Here is a 27,859-nt window from a genome sequence, read left to right on the forward strand (position 1 = left end):
CAGTGAGTGAGGATGGAGAATGGGATGGGGAGGGAGTCTGCGTTACCATTCCAGCATTGACCCCATAAACTACTGGCTAAATCGAGTCATGATGGATACACACAATTTCATGTATTTTTTTTTTAACTGTGGTAAAAATGGTTAAGAAATATGTGCTTTAAGCATACAGGAAGTGTTAAGTACATTCACATCCTCATGTAGCCAACCTCCAGAACTCTTTCTCTTGCAAAACTGAAACTCTGTTCCCATTAAACACTGACTCCCTACCTCCCTACCCCCAGGCTCCTGGCAACCACCATTGTCCTCGGTCTCTATGAGAGTAGCCCTCCACAGCGTACCCCCCTGAACTTGCTTCATCTCCTCCAGGAGAGCAGTAGGTTTCATTTGTTACATGTAGTAACACAACCAGGAAAAAACTTCTAGTTTTGTGTGATGGATGTCAATAAGATTCACTGTGGTGATCTGTTTGCTGCTGCTGCTGCTGCTGCTAAGTCGCTTCAGTTGTGTCTGACTCTGTGCGACCCCATACATGGCAGCCCACCAGGCACTCCCGTTCCCGGGATTCTCCAGGTAAGAACACTAGAGTGGCTTGCCATTTCCCTCTCCAATGCATGAAAGTGAAAGTGAAAAGTGAAAGTGAAGTCGCTCAGTCATGTCTGACTCCCAGAGACCCCATGGACTGCAGCCTACCAGGCTCCTCCATCCATGGGATTTTCCAGGCAAGAGTACAGTTAGCTGCATACAAATATCAAATCATTATGTTGTATACCCAAAACTAACATGTTATATAGGTCAATAATCTCAATTTTTAAAAGTCCAGTCTAATTACTGAAAAACATATATACGCAAAGCATGGAATTTTAGTGTTGGGTGTTTACCATAGCAGTTTTCTTGGTCATCCAATAATACTAAAAGTATATCTGAAAGAATAATTTGCATCAGGTTGCAAAAACCTGAGTCCCAAGTTATAGTTAGGATGGAGAAAAAACGAATGAGCAGATAGGCAAGGACAGCAGACCGAATGAGGAGGAGGGAGCTCCCAGACTGCTTCACGGTACCTGGTGCAGCAACACCTCATCACACACGTCTGGCATAAACGACTAGAACTTCTGGACTCAAGGTCTTGATACTGTTGTTCTAATTGTACAGCAGGGATCAAAACATTTGATTGCCAAAATCACTGTATCTTAAAAAAAAAAAGCACTGTATCTTGACAAACAGCTTTAGAGTCTGTTCAGCTACAGTTTAACAGCTGTAATTATTACCAATTAAAAGAAGTTGCCCAGAAACTTTGAGTTCAACTCATGTTCTTTGGATTTTTATACTTCAGCAGTCATTCCATCACTGTTGCCAAAACAAATTAAATACCTAACAATAACTCACCATGGTATTTAAACTAAAAGAAATAGCAAAAAACAAAAATAGATTTGTAATGCTCAACATTAAAATTACTTCCTCTCCTGCCAATCGGAAGCATCAAGTTTCGAGCTTATAATATTTCTTTCACCTGCTGAGGGGTAAAGAAACCTATTCCAAGGCCACAGAATATTATTAGATCATTTTCATGTGTAACCTCTGTCCTAAGTACTATCTAATTCAAGGTTTCACCTAAATATTTGCATTACAAAAAAGCTATTTCAAGGCTCTCAACAAATATTTTTAAAATATTTGGTTAACATTTGCAAAAATAAAAAGAATTCCCTATATCATCATCAAGGGTGTTTCAGCTTCATTTTAAGCTAAATGACACATGCTCAGTACTGAGAAGGCATAAGAATGAAGAATTGATGACTACAGACTAACCGTCTACTCAAAACCTTGCTGCTCCTCAGAGGGACCCCATGAGCCACTCCTGTGTGGGCTCCATCTCTGCTCAACAGCTGCAGATGTATTCATTACCTATAGAGCAGTATCTTCTCCAGCTGTGGGCCAGGGGCATGGCGCTCCGTCCCCTGCACGGACACATGGAGACTAAGGCGACAGTAACCGCTGATGGGTCTCTGAGTATTAGGAGAGCTCAGGGCTGATCTCATGATAATCTGGGAGAATTGTGTTACGTCCTGAAACTGTCCTGCTCTAGTTCACCTGGCAGGAAACACAACTCTCGAGCACAAGAAACTCACAGTGGGTAGTAGAGTGTCATGTGGAATTGAGGAGCGGGGGACTTTTTGATTGAAAAAAAAAAAAAAACCCTTTTACCTACTAAATTAGAGAAGGGGAAAAAAAGGGAGGGAAGAATACTACTCAGTGCTATTTCCTGCTGCTACAGTAAACCCTCTAAAGTCTTCCTGGCTGTACTTCCCAGTCACATCTGAGGATTGATCATAGAGTCCATGATCGAGTCACGGGGAGAGCCACGCCAAGACCCAGGCTGTCCTGGCCGCCCTGGAGCACCTCCCAGCTAACCGATCTTCCTGCAAAATTCAGGCGAGTACCTCGTCACATCATTTACAAGGATGGTGCAAACGGGTGACACATGCAACCGCAGTTTCTCCCTGGCTAACCTCCTCCCGTAAAATGGCTCCTGGAGGGTGTGGAGAAAGGGGACTCACCTACACTGTTGTGGGCATGTAAACCCGTGCAGCCACCATGGAGGGTCTTTAAAAATTACAAATAGAAGTACCATCAATTCCACTCTTGGGCATATATTCAGACAAAACTATAATCCCAAAAGATACCTCACCTCCATGTTCACAGCAGCACTATTTGCAACAGCCAGGACATGGAGACAACGTAAATGCCCATCAACAGATGAACAGATAAACATGTGGCACATAGACACAACGGAATATGGTCAGCCGTGGAGAAGAATGAAACAGGGCCACCGGCAGAAACGTGGATATACCTAGAGAGTGTCATTTTAAGTCAGGAAAAGACAAGTATCTCATGATGTCACTTAGATGTGACGTCTAAAATAGGACACGATTGAACTTATCTATGAAGCAGAAACAGACTCACAGAGAACAGAGAACTCTCCTTCCAAGGGGGAGGAGAGCTTATGGAGGGAAGTATTGGGATTTGGGGGGTTAGCAGATGCAAACTATTATACACAGGAGGGACAAACAACAAGGTCCTACTGTAGAGCACAGGGAATTACATTCAATCAGATCAGATCAGTCGCTCAGTCATGTCCGACTCTTTGCGACCCCATGAATCGCAGCACGCCAGGCCTCCCTGTCCATCACCAACTCCCGGAGTTCACTCAGACTCACGTCCATCGAGTCAGTGATGCCATCCAGCCATCTCATCCTCTGTCGTCCCCTTCTCCTCCTGCCCCCAATCCCTCCCAGCATCAGGGTCTTTTCCAATGAGTCAACTCTTCGCTTGAGGTGGCCAAAGTACTGGAGTTTCATTCAATACTCAGTGATAAATCATAATGGAAAAGAATATTAAAAGAATATATATATATGTATAACTGAATCACTTTGCTATGCAGCAGAAATTAAAACGCTGCACATCAATTAAATTTCAATTAAAAATAAATAAGATGACTCTTGGATTTTAATTCTCCAGCTCCATAGACAGCAAAGATCTCTCAGCATGATGGCTTTCGGCTGACATCTAGAAAACATATAGAAGACCTCAAACTCCACATACCGAATAAAACCATACATGGGATATGTCCTAGTTAAAACCCAAAATCAGTAGAGGGAGTTAGAATCCTGTGACATTTTTAAAGCCCGTCATGGATCAAGGATGTGCGGAGGCAGCAGCAAACATCATCCCTGAAAGTGATAGCACAAATCAGAGGCTCTTTCTTATACCAAGTGGCCAGATTGAGTCTGGAGCGCCTCACAAAGACACTGGGGACACCCACAGGAGAGCCAGCAGAGTTGTCTCCTGTAACTTCTGTCCTGAAGCATCTCCCGCCTTCTGGGAAGAGGTAGCACCAGCTCCCTGGGAGGGAGACCCTGAGGCAGCCCCAGGTACATCTAATAGGGACCATTTGCAAGAACTGCCCCAGGACTGTCGCTGCCCAGCCCCGGCACCTGGTGAGCACCAGGAGGGCTGCAGGCAGGCACATCATTCCACCTTCTTCAAGGATGCTGTGGAGGCTGTGGTCCCTGATCACAGCGCCAGTTTGCTTCCCACGAGAGAAATCCCATTCTCACCTCAGTATCAGAAACAGCTTGGTGGCCCCAGGGCAGAGTCTCTCCACGACTGGACACTAATTCTCAGGACACATCACAATTCCTTTCTGCTTTTGCTGATTGAAGGCTGAGCCAAGTGTTCTTTCTCTGACCTCTGGTTTTCTTACTTCTAACCTCTGTTTTTTCTTATCGCCTATTTTCTCCCTTCTTTTAAATTGAGACACACCATGCCATATTGATGTGTGGATAAACTATGCTTCCATAAAAGAATTACAGTGAAATAAATAATTTGTCACACAGAAACAAAATCTCAGCATAAACAAGGCTGAATTTGCTACCAAAGTTTAAAGTTTAAAGCTCTCTCAGTTTAAAGCTGAGAGAGACTGTGTTTTCTAATTCATCACCTTTTTTGTAGAAAGTGAAACTCTTTCTAAAGAAATCATCCCCCAAAGTTGATAACAGTTAAAAGCTCTTACTGAAAACACAAGGTTTTTAGAGGTAGGAGTCTTCCTTAAATACTTATGGGACAGGACTTTTCTAGGTTACAAATCTCCCACCCAGAACTTCTCTCACTTCTCATCTGCTTTCAAGGTTTAATTATCCTAGGTTAAAAATCCACTAAGGATCACAGAATGCCTCAGAGTCACTCACTGATTTAAGATTTTCAGATTGTGACTCTGAAAAAATACAAATACAGCAAACCAGTGAAAGGAAAGAATTAAAACTCATTATTTCTTATTAAGAGGACAGACACCAAAATGTTAGTAGTAGTTATCTTCTTTGGGCTTTAAAAACATAGATGACTTTTTTCCTTCTTTATTTCTGTTTCTGCTCTCATATTTTCAAAAATGCAAACATTTTATGATTCGAAGAAATAGGAAGGGTAGTTTACTCTTCTTTTTAATGCCTTATTAATGTTGGATTAATAAATTACCATTATCTTAAGAAATATTGTATGATATCACTTATTGGCTTCTAAAAAATACAGCAAACTAGTGACTATAACAAGAAAGAGAACAAACTCGTGGTTACCAGAGGAGAGAGGGAAGGGGAAAGGGCAATTTAGGGGCTGGGTGTATGAGCTACAGATTTATGTATCAAATAAGCTACAAGGACATATTCTACAAGGAATATAGCCAGTATTTTATAATAACTATAAATGGATTGAAGGCTTCCCTGGTAGCTCAGTTGGTAAAGAATCCACCTGCAACGCAGGAGACCCCGGTTGGATTCCTGGATCAGGAAGTTTACCTGGAGAACGGATAGGCTATCCGATCCAGTATTCTTGACTGTAGAATCCCATAGGAAGAGGAGCCCAGCAGGCTACAGTCCCTGGGGTCACAAAGAGTAGGACTCAGCTACTGAGTAACGACTGAGCTACTAAGCACATAAATAAAGTGTAACCTTTAAAAATTGTGAATCACTATTGTTCACATGTAACTTATATAATATTGTACATCAACTACACTTCAATTTAAGAAACCACGATGAGGTATTACCTCACATCTGTTAGAATGGCTATTATCTAAAAAACTGGAACAGGGCTTCCTGCTGGCTCAGAAGGTTAAGAATCCACCTGCAGTGCAGGAGACCTGGGCTCAATCCCGTCCCTGGATCGGGAAGATCCCCTGGAGAAGAGAATGGTTACCCACTCCAGTATTCTTGCCTGGAGAATTACATGGACAGAGGAGCCTGGTGGGCCACAATCCATGGGGTGGAAAAGAGTTGGACATGACTAAGCAACTAACATTTTCACTGGAAATAATGAGTGTTGGCAAGGGTGTGGAGAATAGGGAACCCTCTTGCATTGTTGATGGGAATGTAAATTGGTGCAGCCACAATGGAGAACAGCATAGAGATTCCTTAAAAAATTAAAAATAGAGCTACCATATGACCCAGCAATTCCACAAGTCGGCATATACCTTAAGAAAGCCATAATTCAAAAAGACACACATACCCCAATGTTCACTACAGCACTATTTACAATACCTAGGACATGGAGGCAACCTAAGTGCCCATAGACAGATGAATGGGTAAGTAAGATCTGTACAATGAAGAAGTAATATACAATGGAATATTACTCGGCCATCAAAAGGAGTGAAACTGGGTCATTTGTAGTGATGTGGATGGACCTAGAGTCTGTCATACAGAGTGAAGTAAATCAGAAAGAGAAAAATAAGCATCATATATTAACACATATACATGTGTGCATGCATGCTCAGTCATGTCCAACTCTTTGAGACCCCATGGACTCTAGCCTGCAAGGTTCCTCTGTCCATGGAATTTTCCAGGCAAGAATACTGGAATGGGTTGCCATTTCCTTCTCCAGGAGATCTTTCCACCCCAGGGATCAAACCCAAGTCTCCTGCATCTTCTGCATCAGCAGGTGGATTCTTTACCACTGTACCACCTGCGAAGGCCCCAGCACATATATATGGAATCTAGAGAAATGGTAGAGATGAACCCATTTGCAGGCCAGGAACAGAGACACAGACAGAATGGACCCGTGGACATGGCAGGTAGTGGGGAAGGAGAGGGCTAGATAAACTGGGGGAGTAGGATTGACATATATACATTACCATGTGTAAACAGATATCTAGTAGGAAGCTGCTGTCTAGCACAGGGAGTTCACCTCGGTGCTCTGTAGTGACCTAGAGATGGGGACGTGGGAGGGAGGCTCAAGAGGGAAGGCAAATATGTATACACATATCTGATTCTTTACCATCTGAACCACCAGGGAAGCTCTGGAAAAGACCCTGAAGCTAGGAAAGATTGAGGGCAGGAGGAGAAAAGGGCGACAGAGGATGAGATGATTGGATGGCATCACCGATTTAATGGACACCAACTTGGGCAAACGCTGGGACACAGTGAGGGACAGGGAAGCCTGGTGTGCTGCAGTCCATGGGGTCTCAAAGGGTCGGACACAACTGAGCAAATGAACAACAACAAATGATTCATGTTGCACAGCAGACACACAATGTTATAAAGCCTTTATATTCCAATAATAAAATAAAATTTTAAAAAGAAACTATACTAAGTCAAAGAAGCTAGGTGCAAAAAGCCCCATATCCTAGGACTTACAAGAAATGTCCCAACCAGGCAAATCCATGGAGACAAAGCAGGTAAGTGAGTGCTAGGGGCTCAGAGGAGGGGCTGCTAAGGGGTACAAGGTTACTTTGGAGCTGATGGAAATGTTCTGGAATTAGATTGGTGATGGTCATCGGACTCTGAATGTAATAAAAACCCAGTGAATTGTACACTTTAAAAAGGTACATTTAATGCATGTGATTAAAATAAAAAGTGAAAACCATGCACTTTTCTATATGTAATAATTTAATGAAAAGTCAAACGTATAAAAATGCTACAAGCATTTTTTTCTCAGAAGCATCTCCTATTAAATTAGAAGCAATCAAGCTAGAGCTTAACTGAATCTCAGATAATCTCAGGTTGTCTTCTAGAGCTCGGGGGTGGTGGGGGTGGGGGTGGGGGTGGGGATCAATTCCCATTTTGTTGTGACTGCATGAGGCTTCTTCCCAAAATAAAGGTTGCATTAGAACACGTCAATTAAAATTTGTTTTAGAGAAAGCATATAAAATGAACGTCGTTGAGGTCTTCTGGCCCACTCAAAGGCTTTATCATCAAAATAGGAGATTATAGATTATATATAGGAAATACAAACATTTATACCATGTAACTAATATGATAAGTGTTATGTGTTGTGTACTGTATGTAATACACACACAATGAATGTCTACTTTGTGAGATACATCTTAGGAAGGAAGACACACTTAAGCTGGGAGAGGCACTGATCATCAGCTCCCTCCTCCATCTCACAAGCCAGAAGAGGATGCTGCCTTGTCTTTCCTGAGATCAGAAGTCAAGGTTGCAGTCCTGCACCTGTTTTTAATCCCCTCCCAGTAATTGCTCAGTACCACTGTTTTAGGAAGGACACTACGTGATACAGAAAAATGGTGATACATTGACAAAGAGCGAAAAAAAAAAAGAGATTCAAATACCCTCCAAGGGACTTCAGCTGTCTTTGTCAGCCCTGCCAGGCCGCACAGTTCAGCAGTAAGCACACACCCAACCTTCATCTCGGATTTCCACGGCACCAGAGCCGGCGCATGGACGGCACCAGAGCCGGAGCATGGTGACAGACCGAACTCTATTTTTGTTTTCCTTGCCCAGCTGTGTACTGCCAGTTCTGTGCAGGCAAAAAAGTGACCATTCCTTGTGTCATTTTCAGCTGGCCATACAGTTTACTCCTCTTTTAAAAAGAGAAGAGAAACTGTAAGTTATGGAGAAACAGGTTAACAAACGTAAGAATAGTCACTATGCTCCCCCACACAAACTGGGGAACACAACTCTGGAGGAACCCTACAAACAAAATGCACTGACAAGCAAGCACCCGGGAACCACTGCAACCCCAGCCCATTAAGAGAATGATCCCTGGGAAGTTCAACCTGACCTGTGCGTTTTATGCCAACGAAAATGATCAATAAACAATCCGTAATAGGAACAGAAAATGGTCTTACTCAAACCAAACTGAAGACGAGCCCGCAAGCCTGATGCTCAGATGACTCTGAGAAATTGCTCCAGAGAAGCAGGGTTTCTTTTCAGCACAGCTTTATTTCTTATCAGAAACAAGTCAGAGAAACAATTAAAAAAAAAAATCAGCATGAGCACAGCGAGTCAGCAGGGCCTCTGCACCTGGGAAGGAAGGCTTATCATCAAAGGAGGACCAGGGAGGGAGGCATTTCATCTTTATTTTCATTTTTAAACACAGACATTCTTTACTTCTGGTCAATGTGCCCTTTTCTTTAGTAATTAAAGCGTTTGATAGGCCACAAGCCAGTTGTTTCACTTAGCATGAAAATCAAGTTAATGTGTAAGCCAGAATGACTTCCCCAGACCTCAGTATGTGAGCATTTCTTTTATCGGTGGTCATTTCTTAAAGAACATGAGGCCTCTGTCCCTTTAGAGTTTTCTCACACTTTACACAATAGACACAATCCGAGCTATTTCGCGATTAGACATAGAACTTGGAGCAAAGTTTTGGAAATACAGGGAAGGCACAGCTTAAACAAGATAACCCTGGAGACATTCTGTGGACCTAAGGTAAAGATAAAAGGCATTTGTACAGAGCTGGTTTTACCTATCCCAGCTAAATCTTAAAACTGAAATTCATCCTTTAACATTTGAGCTCTACTAAGATCAACGCTTTCCTTGTAGCTCAGTCAGTAAAGAATCTGCCTGCAGTGCAGGAGACCCGGGTTCGATCCCTGGGTTGGGAAGACTTCCCTGGAGAAGGAAATGGCAACCCACTCCAGTATCTTTGCCTGGAAAATCTCATGGACAGAGGAGCCTGGTGGACTGCAGTCCATGGGGTCGCAAAGAGTTGTTCATGACTGAGCGACTAACACTAACTAAGATCAACAACTGTGATCATGAAAGCATGTAAACTTACAAATTCATTGTAAAGTCCATTTCAGTCATCCCATTAAGTTTTGTCTTGTACTCACAACATTGCACCTAAAGTGTGTCTAGTATTCAATGTAATAATCTTTGGTACATCCCACTTCTGAGAAAACAACTTGTAAAATGCTAAGAAAAGAGACCTCCTTTCCACTGCAGCCTGGCCTTGACTCCAGCAAAACTGCCCACCCCTCTGCCCCACCCCCTCACTTTATCCTGGTCTCTGATTGCTTTATTGACTATGCCAAAGCCTTTGTCTGTGTGGACTACAACTCTGGAAAATTCTTAAAGAGACGGGAATACCAGACTGCCTGACCTTTCTCTTGAGAAATCTGTATGCAGGTCAGGAAGCAACAGTTAGAACTGGACATGGAACAACAGGAAAAGGAGTACATCAAGGCTGTATATTGTCACTGTACATATTTAACTTATATGCAGAGTACATCATGAGAAACGCTGGGCTGGATGAAGCATAAGCTGGAATCAAGATTGCTGGGAGAAATACCAGTAACCTCAGATATGCAGATGACACCACCCTTATGGCAGAAAGTGAAGAATTAAAACGCCTCTTGATGAAAGTGAAAGAGGAGAGTGAAAAAGTTGGCTTAAAACTCAACATTCAGAAAACTAAGATCATGGCATCTGGTCCCATCATTTCATAGCAAATAGATGGGGAAACAGTGGAAACAGTGACAGACTTTATTTTGGGGGGCTCCAAAATCACTGCAGATGGTGACTGCAGCCATGAAATTAAAAGACACTCACTCCTTGGAAGAAAAGTTATGATCAACCTAAACAGCATGTTAAAAAGCAGAGACATTACTTTGCCAACAAAGGTCTGTCTAGTCAAAGCTATGGTTTTTCCAGTAGTCATGTATGAACATGAGAGTTGGACTATAAAGAAAGCTGAGCACAGAAGAATTGATGCTTTTGAACTGTGGTGTTGGAGAAGACTCTTGAGAGTCCCTTGGACTGCAAGGAGATCCAACCAGTCCATCCTAAAGGAAATCAGCCCTGAATATTCATTGGAAGGACTGATGCTGAAGCTGAAACTCTAATACTTTGGTCACCTGATGTGAAGAGCTGACTCATTTGAAAAGACCCTGATGCTGAGAAAGATTGAAGGCGGGAAGAGAAGGGGATGACAGAGGATGAGATGGTTGGATGGCATCACTGACTCAATGGACATGAGTTTGAGTAAACTCCAGGAGTTGGTGAAGGACAGGGAAGCCTAGCGTACTGTAGTCCATGGGGTCGAAAAGAGTTGGATACAACTGAGCAACTGAATTGAACTGAACTGATTGACACTCACCCCAGCTGGGGTCCTGCCTGAGGCAACCCGCTTCCAGGCAATTCATCCTAAAGTGGTTCTTTCCAAAGGGTCGCAAGGATGAATCCCCTTTGGCCCTCTTCCCATTCTCCAAATGAGTCAAGTTTGGAGATGCACTCAAGCTTCAGTCTGAAGGCTGTTTCTCTGGTGGTTTTTCTGCAAACCCTTCAATAGAAAACTCCAGAATCCTGGGAGATGACTTAGTCTCTGGGCCACTGCGTGCACACACACACTCCACGAGTTATCTCTGATGATGCTTTCTAGGACCGCTCACACATCTGCATCAGTTCTTTGCTCCTATCAACTGTCAGGAGAATCCTGGCCAAGATCGCCCTTAGTCAGGATTGTTAAGAACCATAAGTGGAGAGTCAGCTACAGCTATTATCATTTATTTACATTATTTCTCATCATAGCTCCTGACTATATTTTGCTCTTGTAGAATCTCCCATTTTAAGCTTATAAATATAAGTTATTATATTTATATAATATAAATATAAGTTAAATATAAGCTCCCTAAAGCAAGTGATTAAGTCTTACAATTCTCTAGAAGCCTGCACAGGACCAATGCTTGTACTAAATACACTGTGGTTGATGGAAGAAAACAAACTTCCTGATGGTTCCCATAGACTATTGTCTCTCTGAGTCACAGCTAGTCCTGCTACGGAAATTCAGAGAGCCCTGGTGAGAAGTCCCTCGGGTATCAGTTAAACTTCATGGAATTTTTGTGATTTGGATGCTGTAGGGGTCCGTGTTTCCCCCTCAGCCCTACCCCATGATGGAGGAGGATAAGATCAGTGGAGCCAGGTTACTGGCAGGGAAGGGAGGCAAGCTTACTTTTGGAGAAGGCCTGCTGCATGCCAGGCACTTTGTATGTCATTTGATTTCAACTTTACAAAATCCTGAAAGTGAAAGTCACTCAGTCGTGTCTGACCCTTTGCGACCCCATGGACTACACAGTCCATGGAATTATCCAGGCCAGCATACTGGAGTAGGTAGCCTTTTCCTTCTCCAGGGGATCTTCCCAACCCAGGAATGGAACCCCGGTCTTCTGCATTGCAGGCAGATTCTTTACCAGCTGAGCCACAAGACAAAATCCTAGCAGGGTGAATAGGGGCTTCCCAGGGACTCAGTGGCCAGGAATCTGCCTGCAATGTAGGAGCCGTAGGAGATGGCAGCTTCAATCCCTGGGTTGGGAAGATCCCCTGGAATAGGAAATGGCAACCCACACCAGTATTCTTGCCTGGGAAATCCCATGGGCAGAAGAGACTGGCGGGCTACAGTCTGTGGGGTCACAAAGAGAGGGACATGACTGATGGCTAAACACGCACACACTCACGCACATACACGCACATAGAGGGTGAATACTGTTACCTCAGTTTGAATGATGAGACCACGGGGGAATCACAGAAGTTCAGCAATCTATTCAGTTCACACAAGAAGAGCTAGAAGAAGGATCTGACTCAGGATCCTTGCCCCCTTCACTCTCATATAAGGAAGGACCAAAATCAATAGCCGGGATGGAGGTGATGGCCCACATGATAATGAGGATGGGACCATACAACACACATGCTCACATGATCACGTATGAAGTGCTTTGACAGGCGTATCTGAGCCAATCCTCACACAAACCTTGTAGACAGGCACCCTGGTATTTCTGTGTGCTTCAGATGAAGGATCTACAGGTAAGAGGCTGGACCACAGCCCCGAGGGGTGCCAGCAGTTCAGTAGGATGAGAGGTCACCTCTCTAGGGTCAAGGGGCTGATGTCACTGAACACACTGTCACCTGTCCATCTCTACTTAGAACACACTGTCACCTGTCCATCTCTACTTAGAAATTTTAGTTCTGTTTCTACGGTTAATAGTGACTTGAGATCGGTTGTCCATACATTAAGTCAATCAGCATTGGATGAGCATTCATGCTGTGTCTGGCACCCTCATCGGAGACACGGTGTTTCTCAAAGTGCAGCCAATAGCCCCCTGATCAGAACAGCTATGATTCCTTGTTACGATGGAGATTCTTGGGCTCCACCCCAAACAGCGAGTCAGAAATCTCCTCTCTAAACAGACTCCTCATTTATAGCCACTGAAGTCTGAGAATTGCTGACATGGAATCATTATACAACTGAATGACAGGATGACTGGACTATTAAACTATCAAATTTGGGTTATTGGAAGGGGCTTCTATAGTTAGTGTTGGTTGCTCAGTCGTGTCCGACTCTTTTCAATCCCATGGACTGTAGCCTGCCAGGTTCCTCTGTCCATGGGATCTTCCAGGCAAGAATACTGGAGCTGCCATTCCCTTCTCCAGAGGACCTTGTCAACCCAAGGACTGAACTCAGGTCTTCTGCTTTGCAGGCAAATTCTTTACCATCTGAGCCTCATATCTAAATGACCTGCCTCACAGAAATGTGATGATAACCAAGAAGGATCATTTTGGTGAAAGTGCTTTGTATGCTGTAAAAGTGAAAGTGAAGTCCCTCAGTCGTGTTTGACTCTTTGTGACCCCATGGACTGTAGCCCGCCAGGCTCCTCAGTCCATGGGATTTTCCAGGCAAGAGTACTAGAGTGGGTTGCCATTTCCTTCTCCAGGGGATCTTCCCAACCCAGGGATCAAACCCAGGTTTCCCTCATTGCGGGCAGACGCTTTACCGTCTGAGCCACCAGGGAAGCCTGTAAAGGCAAATGCTATTACCCAGCTGTCTCAAATTCTGCCCAGAAACAAACTCGAAAGTGAGTCGATGAATAAATGAATCAATCAATGAAGAGTTATCCACTACTATACGTAAAACAGATAATAAGGACCTACCGTCTAGCACAGGGAGCCGTACTTAATACTCTGCAATGACCTATATGGGGAAAGAATTAAAAAGAAGTGGATATATGCATGTATTACTGAGATGCTTTGCTGTATACCTGAAACTACTGCAACATTGTAAATCAACTATACATCGAAAAAATGTTTTTAAACAAGAGTTAAGCAGTGTCCATGAAGATCGAAACCCATGTATCTGCTGATGAATGAATTCTCGGGTGTAATACAACCATCCCATCTTATAGACAAAAAAAAACTGAACGTCAGCCTAACTTTGCCAAGATCGTGGCATTAGACTGTGATGAATTCTGCCCAGACCAAGAAGGCAGGAGGACCCGGGGCCAAGCACCAGGGGCGGGGGCTGGGGGGGGGGGGGTACCTCACTGTGTGGTCAGGGCACAGCGTCCCAGAAGCTGGAGACCCTGTTATACCATCAGGCTAAGGATGGATGGAAATGCCACATTCAGCCTAACTTAGGGAAACCGAAATCATAACCTGCCTCCAGAAACAGCAATGAATTCTGTAAAACTGAGGACAAAAGGTCCCAGGGGCAAAGATGGGGTCTTCAGACAAGAGGAAAGCAATGAAGTGCTTTCACTTTGTAATTAAATTGCTGATAAATGACATCACTTAATTTGGAAACAAGTTTTCAAAACAGTCCCCCAAGGTGGCCCAAGTTTTAAGCCTGGTGACAGACCAGAGCAGGAGAGACCCCAGACCTCCCATGATGAGAAGAATCACAGGTCACAAGGACCAAGTCAAGGCCTTTGACATGTGTCTGTCTCAATGCTTTCAACCCTAAAAGAAGAAGGGCTGCTGTGAGCATCTCCCATGAATAAAAGAAAGGAGTAAAGGGATAGGAAACCATTTGGAGATTAACCTTAAATATTAATGCAGTTAGTCATTCTGCAAGAATTATGGACAGTTCGGGCTTCTCCTGGGCCATGTACGTCTTGTGATGTGACAAGCTAACCAAAGGATGGCAGGAACGGGCCCTGAGGGGGTTAGAATCGGCCCATTTGGAGAGGGCCTGGGGGAGAGAAAGATAGATCCTCAGCTGCCTGTCAAGCAGATGAGCACGTTGACAGCAGAGCTGCCTAGAAGTGCATGCACATCTCGTCTTGCTGTCGCCGGATGCTGGGTCACGAGAGGAGCCCACAGGGCTCTCACCTTCCGAGTCTGGTGTCCAGATCTGCCCTGGAGTCTTTCAGAGACCTTCGTGTGAAATCTAGAAAGATAAAATGGGCTTGGGCTGGGGGCGGGGCTGGGGGAAAGGGCCACACAGACAGACCCAGTGAGGGAAATCCCAGGATTTTACTACTTGCGTGTTGCCAGCACCCTTGCAGCCCTAATGTGCAGCTGCAAAACTCTGAGCTTTAATAGGAATCTTAATCCTCGCAATAGAGTCTCAGACAATCCCAATTATTCATTTCACAAATACTGGTTTTCTGTATTAGAAACAGTAAACAAAACCCAAAATACAGACACAGATATAGAAAACAAACTTATGGATACCAAGGTGGGGAGGTGCGTGTGGGAAAAGGAGAGTGGGATGAACTGGGAGATTGGGATTGACATAGCTACACCGCTATGTATAAAACAGATAACTAATGAGACCCTCCTGTATAGCGCAGGGAACTCTACTCCATGTCCTGGGGTGATCTAAATGGGAAGGAAATCCCCAAAAAAGAGGGGATATATGTATAGCCGATTCACTTTGCTGTACAACAGAAATTAATACCAGAATGTAAAGCAACTATGCTCCAATAAAAATTAATTTTTAAAAAAACAATGCCTGGGGACTTCCTGATGGTCCAGTGGTTAGAACTCTGAGCTTCCACTGCAGTAGGGGCACGGGTTCGATCCCTGGTCAGGGAACCAAGATCCTGCCAGCTGCACAGTGCAGCCAAAAAACAAAACAAAACGATGCCTGTCTTGTGGAGCCTGCAATCTAGTCAGCGGGCAGATAACACACATATCACATATTCAGTGACGAAACATGGAGACTAAGGGCTTAGAGGGTGAGCCAGGGGTGCACTTTCAGATGCCGGAAGTAGGAACCAACCCTGTGAGCGCACAGCGTCCCGACGGAGGCCAGAGTGTCTGAAAATCGTCAGGGAAGCCATGCGCTGGGGGCGCAGCCAGGAGCAGGAGGCTGGCGGGGAGTCAGTGAGGGTCCCAGGGTCAGTCACAGAGGACCTGCACCTCTGATGGGCTTTAGACTAAATTCTAAGCGGACTGAAAAGACACGTTAGTGTTCCAGCAGGAATGTACGCTCAGAGCATCTGCCCCCGGAAACCATTCATCTTTAGCATCTCCTTGATCTGCAAGAGCACCATGCTCTTCAGCTTCATCCCTGAAAATTCCAAATACATACGTGCTCCTGGTCAATTATTTACAGAGTACCTGCTCAGCATGCCCTGGGCCAAGAACAGACAAAAGAACAAATGAAGAGACAGAAGAACAGCTGGGTAGTGGTGAGGGCGCACAGGGAAGGAATAAATTAAAAGCAACCAAGGGCAAGTCTCTGAGAACAAAATGTACATTAGTAATTAACCAAGATAAGGCAATGAAATTCAGCCTCGTTTGTGATTCTGAGACTTTGCAGCACGGAATTAATACACGACAAGGGTCCTTAACATACAGGAAGCCTCAGTAAGCTACAAGGAAGCACTCAATTTATGAAAAAGTGACAGAAGTAAGATGATTCCAGGGACTGATTGATGGCAGACGCTTCTAAATGTGTCCTGGGGCACAGAGCAGCCAGCTTCACCTCCTAAAATATGTTTACTTTTAAAGCCTATGCAACTGATGTTCCCGTTTAGAAATACAGTCCTTCAAGAAGACAGACACGGTGTCAAGGGTCTGGAGTTCCCAGTCACAGCCCTGGTCCCTGAAAAGTCACTGGGTGCCTGTGGGTCTCAGTGTCACAGTGTGAAAGTCAAGGTCAGGTCCATGGCCACCCGGCCTCCTCCTCTCCAACAGCTCTGTTGTCTGGTCACGGTCAGCCCACACGGCAGACACTGGCCAATCCCCCGCCCTCATCGCTGCGGCCACTAAGGCAAGAACAGGGCCTCCACTTCTAAAGATTTTCAGCTCGTTGGCAGGAAAATGATGAACCTCATTAAGGATCAAAGAAACAGAAATGAAAACAGAGGGTTATTGAGGGATTACAACACAAGGCCTTTTAGGAACGGAAAACTCTTATTCTGAAATAATGGCCAGGCAATGGAGAGCAAATGGTCAGCAATGGAGAAGCGGGTCTCCCAGGTGGGATGCCCTCTCCTTAGCCTCACAGTCACCGGTCATGGGACATTTCCAGCCTCCATTTTCTTGTTTTAAAAAAGAAGTGTTTGAACTCCACACTGTGTGTGTGTGTGTGTGCGTGCTCATGCACGCATGCACACTCACTCATGTCCAACTTCTTGCAACCCCATAGCCTGCAACACACCAGGCTTCCCTGTCCTTCACTATCTCCTAGAGTTTGCTCGGACTCATGTCCATTGAGTCGGTGATGCGATATAACCATCTCATCCTCTGCTCCCTTCTTCTTTTGCCTTCAATTTGGCCAAAGTATTAGAGCTCCAGCTTCAGCATCAGTCCTTCCAATGAATAATCAAGGTTGCTTTCCTTTAATATTGACTGGTTTGTTCTCCTTATAGTCCAAGGGACTCTCAAGAGTCTTCTCCAGCACCACAATTCGAAGCCATCAGTTCTTCAGTGCTCAGCCTTCTTTATGGTCCAGCTCTCACATCCACACACAACTACTGTAAAACACCATAGCTTTGACTATATGGATCTTTGTCAGCAAAGTGATGTCTCTGCTTTTTAATACTCTGTTTAGGTTTGTCATACCTTTCTTCCAAGGAGCAATCGTCTTTTAATTTCTTGGCTGCAGTCACCATCCACAGTGATATTTGAGCCCAAGAGAAAAACAGTCTGTCGCTTTTTCTCCATCTATTTGCCATGAAGTGATGGGACCAGATGCTGTGATCTTAGTTTCTTGAATGTTGAGTTTTAACCCAGTTTTTTCACTCTCCTCTTTCATTTTCATTAAGAGGCTCTTTTCACTTTCTGTCATCAGAGTGGTATCATCTGCATATCTGAGGTTGTTGAAGCTGATAAGAGGTCTTTTTTAAAAATATGCTTGACGATGTTATAAATAAGTTGTTGTCTTTGGCCATACTGACCGACGGGCAGCTTTCCAGAGAAGAGGTGAGGGAAGAACCTAATGGGGAGTGGACAGGAGCCCAGCACTCCTGGAAGCAGCATCGCTAGGAAGCAGGGATGCTGACAGCAGAGCAGGCAGCTGGGTGGACCTCGCAGGACCCCACATGTGAAGGTGTGAACAGCCAGAAAGAGGAGGATGGTGGAAGCAGTGATCGGGGAGGCATGAAGGTAAGATGTGTGCCCGGGGGGGAGGGCAAAGCCTGTTCTGGGAATTTCCCCAAGTGTGATCCCTGGGAAGACACTGTTGGCTCTGCCAGCTGCGAAGGGGTAAGGCCACAGCCAGACTCATCAGTGGCAGAGAACCTTCCAATCCTGATGACAGGCTTCTCAGAATGCATGCCCACCCTCCTCACGGGTGGAGCTGAAAAACCACGTGCTGACTCAACATGATCTGCTATATGAGGGCCCCAATCCTTCTGCTTTATTTAGAACTAATTTATTCCCCCGGCAAACATCTCCTGGGAGCGTACTCTTGTGCTGTGTGCTTCGCAGGACATTGAGAACAGAAGGGAGAAGATACAGGCTGTGAGTTCAAATAAGTCAGAATCCAGTGGGAGAGACAAGAGTGTAAATAAATATAGGACAGCAAACGAACGTCTCCCTAGAAACAGACAGCGGTGCATGGGGCTTTTAGGAAAAGTTATATCCACACTGATGAGAAGAAGAAACGCTTTGCAGAAGAGCGAGCCTTGGGCCAGGTTTTGAAGGCAAAGTGAGTTCAGGACTCAAAACTGGAGAAGGGGGAGAAGGCCTGAGAAGTAACGTCTGTACAAACTCATCTGCACATGTAAGTCCACGGCCACATGTGTGCTGTGAGCAAAGGCCCCACAGTGGGGGCCAAGCAGAAGCCCCACTGCAGTGGGCTTCATATTTATTCTGGAAAAGCACTGCCCCAGGGGCGGCCTCTCTGGTCCCTGCTACTCCTTCTAATATGACGAGATGTTGGGCTTCCCGAGTAGTGATAGGGGTAAAGAACCCTCCTGCTAACGCAAGAGATAGAAGAGATGTGTGTTCGATTTAGAGGAAGGCATGACAACCCACTCCAGTACTCTTGCCTGAGCATCCCAAGGACAGAGGAGCCTGGTAGGCTATGGCCAGGGGGTCACAAAAAGTCAGACACAACCAAAGCAACTTAGCACACACGCAGCACACTGGTGCAACAGGAAAATGGTTTAACTCCTGTTGGCCAACTTAGAGGCCCACAGTCCTTCCTGAAGACTGGGCACTGTGTCCTGTTTCCTTGGTGAATGTTAACGTTTTAGTATTTTTCATGGTTTTCCCAGTTACCCTCTGATTCAGAGGCAGCAACCCTGTTAGACCAGAGCTTCAATGTGCCTGGCACAGACCTCTGTCTCTTCCTGAAGGTCATGATTTATAAGAACCTGAAATAAAACACTATCATCCTGTCAAATCACTTTTTCCATTCCCTCTTCCAGGTTATCTGTTCCACCATCTCTGTCTCACTTCAGCTTAGCTATTTGCTATGGTATTTGGAATTTTTCATCTGAGATCTTGAGCCCTGGATGTCAGAGAGCTTGCCCTTTTGTTTGTATTTTTCATGCTCCATAATGATCACACTCAGACTGATAAACAAATGTCAGTAATCGTCTCCTTCCTCCCCAGAGGGAAATGAGGCCCAAGCAAATCCCTTTTTGTAAACAGACACAATCGACATTAGCACTAAGCCTGCAGACTGAGTCAATACTGCAGTGGACAGAGTGTGCATCAGGGCAGAGAAGGAATGAAAGCCAGCCCGCTGGTCTAGCCAGCAATGTTAGTTCCAGAAATTGTTGTTTGCAGAAAAAGTGAACTTTACAGGAATATCAAAGTAAGAAAGGGCATACATCAGTTCAGAAGGAGCAGAGAAAACTAAAAAAGAAAGATCTTCAAATAACAATTCCACAACATGATACAGGAATTTGAATATAACTGAAGATACTAAAATCAACTACCACAACAATGCTTTACTAAAGTGTTATTATGATTCTTTGCATATTTTCAGAAAGCCCATTTTTTCTATATTTAGGTTGCTTCTTGGGCAACATTCCAAGAGGATCACAGTATTGTTCTCCATCTATAATCAGAAATCAAAACTAGGAGACATAAAATCAGTTTCCTAAAATTATTAGACATAAGTTGGGTTTCCAGGAACCACGAGAGCTGTTCCAAAGCACAGGAGCTATGAGGATTCCTTAATGAAACTGTCTTTAAAATAAGGCCAAGATTATTTTGGGAGAGAGAAGATTTAAGGTAAAGGCTTAGTAGAGAAAACCCATAAATAGAACTCATTAATAAGACGCTAATACAATACTTGGAGAGTTTTTACTTTGCTCTACTACAAACCTGGCTGCATGCTGTGTGCATGCTCAGTTGTTTCTGACTCTGTGACCCCACGAACTGTGGTCCACCAGGTTCCTCTGTCCATGGGGTTCTCCAGACAAGAATACTGAAGTGGCTTGCCTTTTCCTTCTCCAGGGGATCTTCCTGGCCCAGGGATCAAACCTGGATCTCTTGCATTGCAGGAGGATTCTTTATCATCTGAGCCACCAGGGAAGCCCCCTTCCAGAGTGGAACCAGCGTCAAAACTTTCTAGTGCGAAACCCATTGTGGGACCTTAGAACCTTCAAAGGATCCTCCACCACTTTGCAGGTGAAGTTCAAGCTGTTTAAGGAAGCTGGGCTCTCCCGCTCCCCAGACCGGACATATCCGGCCCCCACAGGCTGCTTCCTGGGCCCTGAGTCCTCGTGTACCCTGACACCCTCCTTCCGAGACTCAGTCTTCACATGGAGCCTCCTCTGCCCACCTCATCTGGGCGCCCCCCCATCCCCTCCCCCTGTCGTGGCACCTATCACCCTGAACAAGCCGTCTACTCATCTGGATCCCCCAGGCCCCTGGCACAGTGTCAGCACTTAGTCAGCACCTGCACCCAGCAAGTACTCAACGACTGTCCCAATGGATGGATGAGAACACGAACCAGTGCCCTCTGCATCCAGCATGATCCCAGGACTCCTCACCTGTGATCAATGAAGCATCCTGATAACTTCCATGCAGATTATAGAATCATACATAGGATTTTCTTGGACATTCCCAACGTCAAGGTCTCTACTCCTCTCAGGCCCTAATCCTCAAAGTGTCATGGCTGAAACTAGCTACCAAATGCCTCAAATCAGTGGGCAACAGTCCTTTTAAAAATAAATGTATGTTAGAAAAATATGCCTCTAGACCACATGTTCCAGTTGGGTTCTGGGGAAACACGGTGCACCCCCTCCCACCTCAGTATGGAGAACGCTGGCCCAGAGGCAAACATCTGGATGCAGAAGAGTTGAAAACTGATTCAAGGTCGCCTGGCGGATTCATGGCAAAGGTGGAGACAGAATTTACAACTCATACGACTCACCATGAATTCTGCTTAAGGATGGTTTTCTTCATATTTTCTGCGGCTCCAGTCTCTTCCAGCTCAATAGTACTAACCAAGACAGAAGGTTCCATGGAACAAGAACCATTCTATCAAGGAGGCCTCTGTAAGTGGGCCTCTATGAGCATGCTCATTCACTCAGTCGTGTCCGACTCTCTGTGACCCCACGGACTATAAGCCCACCAGGCTCCTCGGTCCATGGGATTCTCCAGGCAAGAATACTGGACTGTGTTGCCATTTCCTTCTCCAGGGGATCTTCCTAACCCAGGGATCAAACCCACGTCTCCTGCATTGGCATATGGATTCTTTACCACTAGCACCACCCGGATAGTCCATAGGTGGGCCTGGGGAACTTAAAATTCAGAGGACTCTGTTTCCGCCAGAGTCCTGAACTGGCATTCTGCCAGACTCAGCCACTCTCTACTGAGAGGCAGAGAATAAATGAGACTGAACCAGTAAATCCTACACTTGTTCCAGGAGCCAGCACCCGGCAAACCAACACGGAACACAGGCTGACTGCAGAGGGCACCGGCCATCAAGCCTGCCCTCACACCCACCCAGACACCCCCAGCACAGAGGCCCCGTGGCCACGACGCCTGCTTGAGGCTGATCACCTGGCTCTTATGCACACATCTGCTGCCTATTCCTCCAGAACAAAAAGCACTTATCTTTGTCCTTCGAAATCTAGCCTACACTATATTAATTGCTGGGGGGGAAAAATGGCTTGAAGCAGGAGAATAGGGATGAAAAACAGTAATTTTTGGAGAAGATAGTTTTTGGCTGCCAGTTAAAGGAAACAAGAGCTTCCTATTATAGCCTGTTGTTGTTCAGTCGCTAAGTGATGTTTGACTCTTTGCAACCCCATGGACTGCAGCACACCAGGCCTCCCTGTCCATCACGAACTCCTGGAGTTTATTCAAACTCATGTCCATCGAATCGGTGATGCCATCCAACCATCTCATCCTCTGTCGTCCCCTTCTCCTCCTGCCCTCAATCTTTCCCAGCATCAGGGTCTTTTCCAATGAGTCAGCCTGAGTAAGCATTTATTAATATTGGGGACTCCCTGGCAGTCCAGTGGTTAAGACTCTAAGCTCCCAACACAGGGAGCATGGGTTCAATCCCTGATTGGGGAACTAAGATCCCACATGCCCCACAGCACAACCTAAAACTAAAATATAATAATAATAATAATAATACTGCTGCTAGCCATTTTTTCAGGTTCGATTTGTAACCTGAGAGATACACACTTTTGCTCTAGTGAGGCAGGCTGAAAGCCCGTGAGAAAATGTCTCTTCGATTACAGCATAGCGCCAGTTATCTGCAGATCCTATGTTTAACACTTTGAGTAAAAGGAACAACTATCCCCTTCATTTATAACACTGAACCACTTTAAAGGGCCTTAGTGTACTTCTTATCCTCATCGACTCTGCAACACTGCAAGGGCGAGAACGTGTTCAGATCTCATGAAGAAAACAGGCATCCTAGAGCAGGCAGGACCTCCATCTCACCTCCCAGCTGGGCGGCCCCATGTGGCTGATTCATCTCCATATTAACCCAGCGTGAGCAGCAGTCGTCCAGGGAACTGAATAAGAGTTACCATTAACGCCAGGTGAGGACGTGATCATAGGAAAAAGACACTAAACCATAAAATGCCCATCATTGAGCTGGCAGTCACAGAGCCCATGTGCACTCAGCCAGCCACCTCTCAACCTCACCCACAGCTTTCAATAAAATGTATCAACCACACTGTATGGGCACAGTTCTATAAAGGTCTCCCTCTTCTCCCGACTCTACTGCTGGGGCCCCCGTCCAGACCCAGCACCACAGCCCAGATTCCACAATGGATCCGGGGCACCAGCCGGCCGCGTTTCTGTTCCCAGGTGGAGCCCCAAGGGTGACCACACCTCACGTTGTGTGGACTCGGCACTAAGACAGTAGCGCCAGGGACATGCTGGCTGCTCCTCCATGCCCTGGAATTTGATAGCTTTATGTCTTCCTTTTTAAAATAATCTATGTATTACTTTTGGCTGCGCGGGGTCTTTGTTGCTGCACATGGGCTTTCTCTAGATGCAGCGAGTAGGGAGCTGCTCTCTTGTTGCGGAGCACAGGCTCTACGGTACGTGGGCTCAGTAGTTGTGCACAAGCACTTAGTCGCTCCGTGGCATGTGATATATTCCTGGACCAGGAAGTGAACCCATGTCCTCTCCATTGGCAGGCAGGTTCTTTACCACTGAACCACCTGGAAAGTCCAATAGCTTTATTTCTTAAGCCAGGTACTTATATATTGTACATTATGATAGATGGTTGGTGAGTGTGCCACATCGACTGAGTCTGTGCTCTAGAGCCAAGAGCTGCAACTTCTGAAGCCTGAGCACCCTAGAGCCTGCGCTCCACAGCAAGAGGAGCTACCACAACAAGAAGCCAAGCACCACAGCCAGAGAGCAGCCCCTGCTCATTGCAACCAGAGAAAAGCCACCGCAGCAACAAGCATCCAACACAAACTTTTTAAAAATCTTTTAAAAATAAACTTTTTTTAAAAAAAGCTCCCCATGACCCTTCTGTGCCTCTAGTGTTCCTCTATCATCCATGCAACCCATCCAGCAATTAATTATGCCTTGTGGGCAGCTCTTTTATGATTGCCACAAATTGTTATCTATTTTTCATTATTTTTTCATGACATGCCCAGCTCTTATCTCCCCACCCAGATGGTCAAATCCTTGGAAACGGACCGTATAGTCCTGTGAATCCTTCACCCACAACGAGGTACCCAGGTCACTGCCTGACATAACGTAGATGAGATATGTTCAATAAGCATTTATTTGCATTAAAAAACAGATAAGTGAAATATCTGGGGGACTTCTTCAATCCAAAGTTGAGTATGATAAACAGGTGTGCAAACGCCTTTCTCCACTAAACCCACCCCCACCTGCAGCCTCGTGTCATAGATTCTCCTAAATTTACCAAATTTACCAAAGCACCGTCCTCAGGTGAGAAATTGATGATGTTTCACAGGAAGAGACAAAGTCCCCTGTGCATTTACTGGTATGAGCAGAATTCATTAATGCTCTTCAATAATTAAGCCCACTCTGTGTCCACTGACTGGAGAATGGATAAAAGAGATGTGGCGTGTTATATACAATGGAATACTAATCAGCCATAAAAAAAAAAAAAGAAATGATGCCATTTGCAGGAACATGAATAGACCTAGAGAATATCATACGAACTGAAGTAAGTCAGATAAAGACAAAAATCATATGATATCACTTGTATCTGGAACCTAGAAAAATGATACACATGAAATTATTTAGACCCACAGATATAGAAAACAAACTTTTGGCTATCAAAAGGGAAAGAAGAGAGGAGGGATAAATGAAGAATTTGGGATTAACAAACTACTATACATAAAACAGATAACCAACAAGGGCTGACTGTACAGCACAGGTAACTCTGCTCAAAATCTTATAATACCCTATGATGGAAACACTCTAAAAAAGAAAATACATACATATATATATATATATACACTATAAAAATTATATATGTATTATTTGTATTATTATTTTATATATATAAAACCGAATCACTTCACTTTACCCCTGAAACACACATTGCCAATAAACTCTATTTCAAAAAAAAATTTGTTTTAAAAATTAAGCCCACTAAGACTGACACATGACTTTCCAAAGACATTTGTAACCACACAGAGCTCGCATTATACAGAGAGAAGTTAATGATCTAGTTATAAACAAAATAAACTGTTGGATAATAAGGGCCCTATAGTCATAATATATTCTTGAAATAATTACATTATCATATTCAAGTCACTGCTTTAATTATAAATTTTATAATAATTCATAAGTCACACTAAGTTTCAGGCAGTGTGAAGTGCTCTCAGTAATCGGGGAGGTAGGGAGGACTATCACTGTGTTTTACAGGTGAGGAAAGTGGTGCTGAAGAGGAGGTCACTTCCCCAGGGACACCCAGCGAGGAGGGGTCAGGGTCAAACCCCACAGCAGCAATCATCTGGCTAAAAACCCCATGGGGAGAATTTCCCCCAAAGAAGGACACAATTCTCAAATGGAAAGAGCTTTCCAGCACTGAGCATTTAACTAACAGAAAAAGAAATACTGAGGCCATTATACTGATATTTGAGAACATTAAGGGTGAAAATATTAGAAACTAATTAAAAAGAAAAATAGCTGCAAACGAATGAGAATCAGATTTTTATCAGCAAATCTGAGTAGAGGAAGATAAGGAAGCAGCCTCCCAAGGGCTGAAGGAAAAGCATTTCAAGTCTAGAACTCTGTATTCAGCAATACTAGCCCTCAGTTGAAAGGGTGACACAGAAGTATTTTGTGCTCAGCCCAGACCACAGGTCCAATCAAAGGAGAAAAGTGTCTGGTTGGCTTCCAGCCTCAACCAGCACACACGCGCTGAAGTAAAGAAAGGAAAAAGTGGAGCAGACAACTAGCATGGGCATGTGACCCCAATGCCTAGAAAGGGTTAACCCACTGAAACACTGGCCCTCTGGAAACTGAAAGGCCAGCAGTTTTCCCTTGGTGGGGCCCCCCAGTTCACAGGGTACACAGAAGGGCTGACGAGGACAGGGCTCAGCAGACTGGCCACGAGGAAGCCCTGGCAGCTCATCCCACCATCCTGCACTCACTGAAGACTGTGTGGACGGTCCCAGTGGCCAGGTGCATCCCTTCCAGCGACTCTCAACTTCAAAAAAAAGAGTTCTGAAATCACTGAGTCCCAAAGATACATGCACACCATGAAAAGGAGAAAGCATTCTAGCTCATATTCAGTAATAAAGTGAACAGAAAATACTCTGAAACAGGTATAATTTTGTCTTCCAGGAAGGGAGTGAGTAATCAATCCATAAAGCAATACTGTTACAAAATAGAATTGGTTAGAGACTCTGGAAATAAAATATCTAATTGTTGAAACAAAAAGTCAATAGATATGAAGAACTGACAAGAAGAGAAGCTGAAGAGAGAATTACCGAACTGGAAGGCAACTCAAAGCAATTCTCCCCAAGTAGGGCATAAAGAGATGGGCGGGCGGGGGGAAGAAGAACTGAGAAATTGGAGTTGGGCAAGGGACCAACAGCAACCTAACTGGGGTTGCGGGGAGGAAGAGGAGCAGAGGGGAGGCGGTAAGAGTTGACAAGGGAGGTGAGACACGAGAATTCCTCCAAAGAAAGACACAATTCTCAGATTTCAAGAGCTTCCCAGAACAGAACATTTAACTAATGGAAAAAAGAAATACTGAGGCCGTCATACCAAAATTTGAGACTATCAAGGACAAAAATATTTCAAACTAATCAAAAAGAAAAAAAACAGCTTAGCTGCAAAGGAATGAGAGCCAGTTTCTTATCAGCAAGTCCAGGTAGAAGAAGATAAAGAAGCAGTATCTTTTAAGTCCTGAAGGAAAAGCATTTCGAGTCTAGAACTCTGTATTCAGCAAAACTATCCCTCAGTTGCAAGGATGACACAGAAGTGTTCTCAAGGACAAAAGGATCAGTTTACCACTCACAGATGGTCACTGGGAGACCTTAGGGGATTTCTTCCAATGAGAGAAATGAAACACAAAGAGGAAGATCTGTGAGCAAAGAAATTAGTAGGTACCTGTTTCCTGCTATTTGAACAGATGCGAGTGATGTCAGCAAGGAGGCAGTGGAGGGGAGAAGAGACAGTGTCCATGGCTTGTCCTCCTTCTGTTCTGGGGGCTCGGCGAGGAGAGGGAAGGCATCTATATACTGATTAATTCTAGCCGCTGTTACAGGAAAAAAATAAGTAAATATGTGTATTCGATTTTTATAACTTAAAAGCACCCTCTAGAAGAATAGGTTTTCTTGTGCAAGATTCCAAAAGCTAAGGGAAAACATCACCAATGAAAACTGGAAACAACAAAAGCATCATTCATGGAAGAAAACATTGATAAGTTGAACTCTTTTTAAATTAAAAACCTGTGCTGTGCTGAAGACACAGAGAATGAAAAGATGAGCCACAGATGATTTGTCAGCTGCTCCCCGTAGACAGCACAGCATGTGGTCAAAAGTCCATTTAATTGTAAATCCGAAGTGTATGATGTTTGAAGATCCTCCCTGCAAAGACTGAAGGATAATATCTGACAACCGAGACTCTCTAACAACTAAGTTTTATGAGTGATTGAAAGTGAAAGGGAAAGTGAGTCATTCAGTTGTGTCTGACTCTTTTGTGACCCCAGGGACTGACTCTTTTGTGACCCCAGGCTCCTCTGTCCATGGGATTCTCCAGGCAAGAATACTGGAGTAGGTGGCCATTTCCTTCTCCAGGGGATCTTCCTGACCCAGGAACTGAACTCAGGTCTCCCACACTGCAGGCAGAGTCTTCACCAACTGAGCCATGGGTTCAAAGAAGTATAGCAGGCCTTTGCAGTATTATGACCCAGTCTGTTTTCTAAATTAATTCTAGGTGGATCTCTTAGACTGTGCCCATGGGAGATTTTCACTCAGTGGAAG

The 27,859-nt window shown here is 44.6% G+C and overlaps 1 protein-coding gene across 3 annotated transcripts in view; it reads right to left on the minus strand.

Moving 5' to 3' along the window:
• The window catches only part of LOC113902374 (phospholipid-transporting ATPase IB), a 495,526-nt gene that overhangs the window by 451,589 nt on the left and 16,078 nt on the right, over positions 1 to 27,859 (minus strand). Inside the window, exon 1 of one of the 3 annotated variants that reach the window (XM_027557558.1) lies at positions 8,627 to 8,678. The exons of the other annotated variants lie outside the window; for them this stretch is intronic. The gene's annotated coding sequence lies outside the window, so the exon portion shown is untranslated. Of the gene's footprint in view, positions 1 to 8,626; positions 8,679 to 27,859 lie in introns of those variants that run through there. 3 annotated transcript variants of the gene reach the window in all.

The sequence above is a fragment of the Bos indicus x Bos taurus genome, chromosome 12, assembly GCF_003369695.1.
Source record: "Bos indicus x Bos taurus breed Angus x Brahman F1 hybrid chromosome 12, Bos_hybrid_MaternalHap_v2.0, whole genome shotgun sequence".
Classification (NCBI taxonomy): Eukaryota; Metazoa; Chordata; class Mammalia; order Artiodactyla; family Bovidae; genus Bos; species Bos indicus x Bos taurus.